The sequence below is a fragment of the Hibiscus syriacus genome, unplaced genomic scaffold (genome assembly GCF_006381635.1).
Source record: "Hibiscus syriacus cultivar Baekdansim isolate YM2019G1 unplaced genomic scaffold, ASM638163v2 tig00013738_pilon, whole genome shotgun sequence".
NCBI lineage: Eukaryota > Viridiplantae > Streptophyta > Magnoliopsida > Malvales > Malvaceae > Hibiscus > Hibiscus syriacus.
The window spans coordinates 22,127-29,409 of NW_024062308.1; positions in this window are offsets into that span (position 1 = coordinate 22,127).

A 7,283-nucleotide genomic window follows, 5' to 3' on the forward strand; every position below is an offset into this window, starting at 1 on the left:
TAGTAGACCTGTCTGGCATAAAGCCAAATTGGTTTTCTGAAACCCTAGTAATCTATCTCAACCTAGCCTTTATCACCCTTTCTCATAGCTTCATGGTATGACTGAGTAGTTTAATACCTTTGTAGTTACCACAACGTTGGGGATCTCTTTTATTCTTATAGATTGGTATTACCATAGACTCTCTCCACTATGGATAGCCTTTGAGTTGAGCTTGAACATTCTTGTCTCTGCTTCACGCCACAATCTTGAATGAGTGGAAGGAATGAAGTATCCCTCTTATATGACATTCCATGCTCCCATGTCACTTACTTGAATGAATTACCTCATTCTATTCTTCCAATAAGCATAATTAGCTCCATTGAAGAAAAGAGGCTTGTTGACAGGCATTGAATCAAGACCAAGGTCGAAATTTGAAGTATATGTCATTGATGACTTGAATATCGATATAACTCTTCCCGAATCGACTCAAGAGGCAATTAAACCTTCAAATGAGTGAGGCTTTGACACCAATTATTGAGTTAAATGATCAACGAAATAGCCAAGAGGGGGTGAATTGGCAATAAAATTTTTGGTGGAAGATTTTGCAGAAAATTGAAAATATTTGCACAGCGATTTAGAGTGGTTCGACTTTCTCAACCAAAGTCTATATCCACTACCTTAGCTATCCACACTAAGGATTTTCCAACAAATTCACTAATTTTTTCTTTCTTTTGAGGACAAAGAGTAACCTTACAACTCCCTCAAGAATTATACCCCAAATTCTTGAGAACACCCTCTCCCAAAGAGAAATACACAAATTTGCAAACTTGCAGAAAAACCTCACAAGGTAAGATGTTTGTACAATTCTAGAACAAAGAAAGAACACTAAAAAATGAATACAATTTAGCACAATAAGTGTTCTTGAAAGAAAAATGAATATTGAATGAAAATTTGGCTTGAAATGCTTAAACTTGAGGTTTAAAGTTTTCTCTTTGTTTCTCTCACAATTGTTGTTGATCAATGACTCCTAAGCTTGTTTAAATACACCTTGAATCACTTTTGAATATTGGGGATCATTGATAAAGTCAATAGAGTCGTTATTGTGTGAAAACAATTAAATAAAACAGTTGGGAACGTATGTGCATCGATGCATACTCAAGGTGCATCGGTACACTATGTGTAAAATTAAAATATTTCGACCGTTATAAGACCTAGTGCATCGGTACACTAGGGGTGCATCGGTACATTAATTACATTTGATGTTTCAAAAGAGCCAGAAGTGCATCAATGCATGGTCTGTGCATCGGTACACAAAATGCATTCGATGTTTCAAAATATTCAAGAGTGCATCGATGCATGGCTTATGCATCGGTACTCAAAATGCATTCGAAATGGGTGTGCATCGATGCATCATGGAGTGCATCGGTACATCCCTTTGGAAAATTAATTTTTGGCTCGATTTTGGTTCGAAATACTTTGTAAAATTGTTTCAAAAATATTTTAAGTTTAAAACACAATTTTACACTTTAGTAAGGATTGAAATTGATCTTTGAAAATCTTGGAGTAGTATTTTGATATTCGAATAATTGAATCGAATATACTTTGAAAAGATTGTAAAATCTTAAAATTTATTTATACTTAATTTGTTATATCGAAACATTAAAAATGTTTTCAACACAAGGATTAGAGATAAACTCAGCCAAAGGTCTAACAAGAATTTAAGTTTTGGGGGTAGGCTCCAATTGGTAAAAACTGTATTGTTTAGCATATTTAACTACTGGAGTAGGAAATTTATTCTTCCTAAGGGGATCATCAGGGATATTGAACGCCTTTGTATACGTTTCTTCTGGAAAAGCAGTGACGCCCCAGCTAGGGGAGCTCGTGTGGTTGAAATTATATTTGCTCCTTGAAATCCGAGGGTGGTTGGGTCTTAGAAACCTTGTGGTATGGAGTAGAGCATGTTGCCTGTTATTAGTAAAAAAAAACATCCTGGCTAATGAGGGCTCGCTCTGGATTTCCTGGATCAAAGAGTATTGCTTCAAAACAGTTAGCTATTGGGATGTAGAATGCAAACCCTATTTCAGTTGGATCCTTACCAAGCTTCTGAATATGCCAGAGGAGGCTAGAAGATTGTTTTATCCTTGTGCTAGCTGGAATCTTATTAAAGGAAAGTGGATTTGGGATAACATATGAGACTGCAAGGAAAAGGTAAATTGGCATAGGCTGATCTGGTTCCCTGCTCACATACCTAAATTCTCTTTAATCTCGTGGATGGTCATTCTCGATAGGTTGCCTACTAAAGATAGGCTTGTTCGTTTTGGTTTGGCTATTGACAATGTTTTTGGGATGTGTGGCTCTGTCATTGAAACTCGTGATCATCTCTTTGTTGAATGCTCCTTTGCTAAGGAAGTGTGAAGTATTGTCCTAACTTCCTGTGAAGTTCGATATGAGTTGCATACTTGGAATGAGTTTTTTAATTGGTTGATTGCGAACTTGAAGGGCAAATCCCTTAGAGTTCGTATTCTGAAACTTGCTTGGATTGGTTTGTTGTACTCTATTTGGGAGGAGCGCAACCATATACACTTCAGGGGCTCGACCCGTTCGATTGAAGTAATTGTAAATAGTATAAAAGTGGTTGTGAGAACCAAGTTGTGTAGATATGGCATGTTTAGGCATGATGATGTAAATAGGCATTTGTACAGAAACTGGGGATTGTCCTAGTGAGGTGAATTTGTTTGTTTGTCGTAGCTAGTCTGCATTCTTTTGGATGAAATATAATTTACTTATCCAAAAAAATAAAATATACATATATAAATTAAATTTTAGAAAATAATTTTATTATCAATATATAAATTTTTATAAAGAATATTTTAAAACTTTAGTTATATTTTATTTTTTAAAGTTGTTATAAATTCAATAATTTTATTAAAAATTACAAACACAATATAATTGTATCACTACAAAATTTTTTTTGATAATTATAAATATAAAGCAAAAATAATTTATATAAAATTTAAATAAAAACAATTAAGACATAACACACCTAATTTATAAAATAAATCTTAATATGAAATCTTATTACTTCAATCAAATAAATAACTAAAATAGATGGATGATTGTAATCTATTAATATGTAACTCATTTGGTTCATATATCAATATCAGTACTATAAACGTCGATTCAAGTCTGGCGTATAAACGTTGATTCACATAAAATGTGCTATGCGGAAATTGAATTTCTTTAAGCAAATGGCTATAAATCAAGCAATGGCTGACCAACCTAAGTGGATTTGACTACTACCATCCTTAATTAGACTTTAATCCGTTAGCCCAAAATACGCGTCTTTACTTCCATACACTTAAATGGTTTGAGTCTGTGTATATTTTGTAAACCAAGTATTTCACTTAATCACATTTATACTATTAAATTTTAAATTAAATAACCTTTTTAATAAAAATATTTGAGCACTTTCACGCGCGGTAAACAATAAAATAAAATTACGAGTAATTATCAAATAATAAGTTGATAAAGATTTATATTTAATATATGTATTGCCGATTTAAATGTTAAAGCAAAGGAATAAATCTTTTTTAACTATCAAATCTGTATGCTTTATAAAGAGCAAATTCGATCTACTAATAAAGTGAGAAAACGTACTAGTTTATGTTATTATACATGCAACTGTAAAACAAAGTTCATTTTAGCTTGAGTGATTATCGATAACCTTTCATATTTTGATCTGTTAGGGATTATGAGTGTTTATTATCAAAATAATTTAAAATTTTTAAATATATATTATCTTTTATTTATTCTAAATTATTTATAAAAATTATTTTTTAGTTTTGCGTCACTCGTCTCTTTTTTTCTTATCTTTGTTTGGTTGATGGTAGTATTAGTTTAATACTGATCGCAGACTGAATATTTTTCCTTTTTTTCTACTTTATCCGATTGTATTTTTATTTTTATTTTTTTTCTTTTTAGTTTATAATAATTTTATTTTTATGTCATGTTTTGCTTTATTTTTTGATATGTTTTCAATTTTTATTAATTGTTTAATTTTCTCATAGTTGCATCGACTCATAAATATGATATTTTATTTGTTATCATTTTTTGTATTCTCTAATTTGAACTTTTGAATTATATTTGAATATATAGTTTACGTTCAGAGATAATTTGCTTACGAAAATGGAACCCAATTTATGATTATTAGTGATCTTTCAATAGTTTAATTTAATATTAAGGTAAAGTATAGTAATGGTCACTGAACATTTCTGAAGCTTACATTTAGGTACCCCAACTTTTAAAACTTGCAATACAGTCTCCCAACATTTATTCCGTTTGCAATATGGTCCCCCAACTTAAACCACCGTTAGAAATTAGGGAAAATTATATAAAAGGTTATTGAACTTTTCAGACACTTGAATTTAGGTCCCCCAACTTTTAAAACTTGCAAAAAAGTCCTCAATTTCATTATAAACCCCAATTTCCAAAGTAATTCAATTTCATTCTAAACCCTAAATTCCAAAATAATTCAATTAAATTCAATTATGTCAGATTTATTATTATTTAATTTCATCTTATTTCATGTGATACGTATTTTTTATATAAATATAATAGTATAATTCTTATCTGTTGAAGAAATTTTTTAATTAAAAAAAGTAGTTAGGATATAGAAGAGGTTGAAAATAATTCGAATTTTAAATTTATAAAATGTTATTTTGACGTATAAATAAAAGTGTAAACTACTAGGTTGACAACTTAACTATCTAGCCCATTTTACTTTTGTCATCGATCTTTTAAATTTATCAATCATACAACATAATTATTTAACTGTTTCAACTAAGCCACTAGTCGTTACCAATTGATACAAATGATGAAGTGGCAGTTAAAAGGAATGGACATTATTATACATTCAGTCTTTATTATTTATATAATCAATTTGGTCCTAAATTAAATAGAATTTAATAAATTAATCATTTAATTAGGATCTGACATGTGTTAGCACATGATCATGACACGTGTCATTGGTGACACATGTCACCATCTAATTATTTATATATGCTATCAATTTGGTCCTAAATTAAATAAAATTTAATAAATTAATCATTTAACCAGGATCTGACATGTGTTAACACATGATCATGATATATGTTATTGGTGACACATGTCACCACCTAATTAGAAGAAAATTAAGTTACAAAGAAGTAAATTTGGGTCTTGGGCAAACTCAAACCTGAGTCACGCAAATGAAAGATACAGGGTGGAGCCACTAAGCTAACACCATCGTTTGTGTTAAGAGATATACAATAATACATATACTAATAGTATGACCAATGCCAGAAAAAAAGAATATAATGGAAAATGGAAATAATGAGATTTGAACTTCGGCAAAAAATTTGAAAGCAATAAATGATGGGAAAATATTATATTTTTTTAGAATAAAAAATATTATATTTGATAAATTGTTTGATAGATTTAATATATTTTTTAAATATTAGTTGATACAATATTTTAAAAGAATAAATTTAATATTTATATATTTTTAAACTAAATTTAATAATTATATTTTTCATATTTATAATTCATGATTATATATATAATCTTAAGTTGAGTATTTCTAATATAATTAATAATTTTAATTTCTTATTAAAAATAAAATATTCAAAAAATATAAATGATTCATACATTAATATATGAATATATTTTTTATTTATACATCTAAATATAAATATACATTTATATAAATATATTTTATTCATATATTGAAATATTTGATTAAAATATAAACATATTTAAATACTAGTTTATACAAGAAAAATAAAATATATCAAAATATAAATGATTCATACATTTAAATATAAATTGAATCATTTATATTTTCTATACATCTATATTTAATAAGAAAATAAAATTATTGGGGGACTGTTTTACAAATTTTAAAAGTTGGGGACCTAAATTCAAGTGCCTGAAAAGTTCAATGACCGTTTATATATTTTACCCTAATTTTCTAACAGTGATTTAAGTTGGGGGACCATATTGCAAATGGAATAAATGTTGGGGGACTGTATTGCAAGTTTTAAAAGTTAGGGGACCTAAATACAAGCTTCAGAAATGTTCAGTGACCATTACTATACTTTACCCTTAATATTATAATTTATGTGTTGATACAATCAAATTTATTCGTATATTGATTCGTTACTCACCCATCTTCCATTCTTCCTTAGCTTCTTCCTTAGCTGTAACTCCATTGTGATGTTAATCTTATAAGTATTTAATTTCATTATCATAAAAAGAGTATCAATGGTTATTTGTGAATATATACGTATATTCGTAGTATATATATTACAAATAAACGTGTCAAAAGTGAAGAGTTTAAGGATGTAGATCATTTGGGTGGCATTACAAATGAAGAGAGGTTGTAATAGAATCTGATGTCATAAATTGCAGATGGCAGTGGCAGAAGAATGAAGGGATAATAAAATGTTCAAAGTGAACGGGGGGAGGAGTGAGTGAGAAATAAAGTGGACAGAGAGTGGACGGCCGACAATCAAATGGCAGTGGCAGTGCCCACTCAACGGCGCGGAAATAGAGGATTTTGGCTCACTCTTCCGCTTCTTAATCATTCCCTACTCTCAATTACCTTCCATGTTTTTTTGCCTTTTTCAACCCTAATTTTTTTTTTAAAACCCAGAAAACTCGGCGGAACCACTTTATGAGTAGCAAGCAAATCTCGTTATCTATTTTAGAAAGCCCCTGGCTGTGACATGATCAATAGTGGAGTAAACTACTACGTAAGGGCAGTGACATAGACGTACTTCAATTTATGAGCCCATGAGAACATGCCACATTCCAAAGCCCAAAATTACTCTCATACAAAATAATTTATATATTTAATATCCAAACTATCGATTTTAATCAATTTTAATATTTTAATTTTTAATTTTTTTTTCAAAATCGTACATAACATTTAATTTTTGTTTCATTTAATTAAAATTTTAATGTTAAGTTTTGAATTTGTTTTTTGAAGTTTAAGTACTAAAACAAACAAAAACTAATAATAATTAAATATTAAATGTGTTAAGATTTTAACAATGAATTATTAAAATGAAACAAAAACTAAACGTTAACTATAATTTTTTAAAAAAATTGAAAGTTAAGGTATTAAAGCAGACTAAAACTAATAATTTAGACACTAAAAGTATAATTTAGCCAAATAATTTTTATTTCAGACTCGTTGTATCAGTACTACATTCAGTATGACTATGAAGAACGTTTCATAGACTAGTTAATTATCATATTACATG